The sequence below is a fragment of the Octopus bimaculoides genome, chromosome 17, assembly GCF_001194135.2.
Source record: "Octopus bimaculoides isolate UCB-OBI-ISO-001 chromosome 17, ASM119413v2, whole genome shotgun sequence".
In the NCBI taxonomy this organism is placed as follows: domain Eukaryota; kingdom Metazoa; phylum Mollusca; class Cephalopoda; order Octopoda; family Octopodidae; genus Octopus; species Octopus bimaculoides.
In genome coordinates, this window is record NC_068997.1 from 52,867,696 (window position 1) to 52,868,739 (window position 1,044).

The 1,044-nt window shown below is 30.6% G+C and overlaps 1 protein-coding gene across 1 annotated transcript in view; it reads left to right on the forward strand.

Moving 5' to 3' along the window:
- LOC106877279 (acyl-coenzyme A diphosphatase NUDT19) overlaps positions 1-1,044 on the forward strand; it is a 5,999-nt gene that overhangs the window by 3,265 nt on the left and 1,690 nt on the right. The window lies entirely within an intron of this gene.

Sequence of the window (1,044 nt, forward strand, 5' to 3'; positions counted from 1 at the left end):
TATATATACATGTAGATGTAGGTTTGTACATATATGTATATATACATGCATATGCTTATATATCATTTGTATTATATATATATATATATATATATATATCAAGGGCAAGTAAGTATGTATACAAGTCACTAACTAGAAAAAGATGCCAATGTCTAAAATCTACCTGATGTTATCACTCTAGTGAGCAGCAAGCAAGTCGTAAAAGGTGGTAAATATGACGTAATTGTCATGATTGGTTAAAATTACTGCCCATATTTGAATTCGAAACTTTTGTCAAAGAGAATTCTTTCTTGAAATACAGTTCTTAGAATTCGGGTATGAGCAGTTTTAAAAACCCTGATTTTTGGGAAATTAATCAGTTGGTTGTTACTAAGCTCCACAACACTCACAATAGTGATCTTTGGTTATCATTAGACTTCACGACACTTATACTAGTATTCGTTGGTTGTAACTCTCTACGACAAATTGCCTTACTTCTAAATGTACTGTAAATATTAAATATACATAAATATTTTCTTTTTCTTCACTTCTCTCCAACCTTTTAATGAAATTTATTTCTGCAATTATGAAACTGTTTTTATAGCAATAAAAAAGAACACGAACTTACCTTCAACATACATGCACATTCAAGCGTGTTGATATATATATTTTACACTACAGCATTTGTGTAGCTTGAATGGAGATTTATGTATAGTGATAACACTTATAATTAAGTTATAAGTGACGGGTTTATCAATATAGATTCTTAAGAAATAAAATATATTTATTATCTATCTCAGTAGAAACCATATAAATAAGATAATACACCGCATTATAAAAGCGGTACCCAGTCAGCTGTTATATCACCATAAAGTATAAACACACACTGTACATGTGTAAATAAACGAAACAGATTCATGAAACGGTTCAGTTGATCAAGTGATTTCAAGATTAAGGGCCAATCCCTTTTTCTATCACCAGTGTGATAGAATAACCCAATCAATGCATGTCAATACGAACAAAATACATACCCATGAGACAGAATGGCTCCACAGTGCAAACACA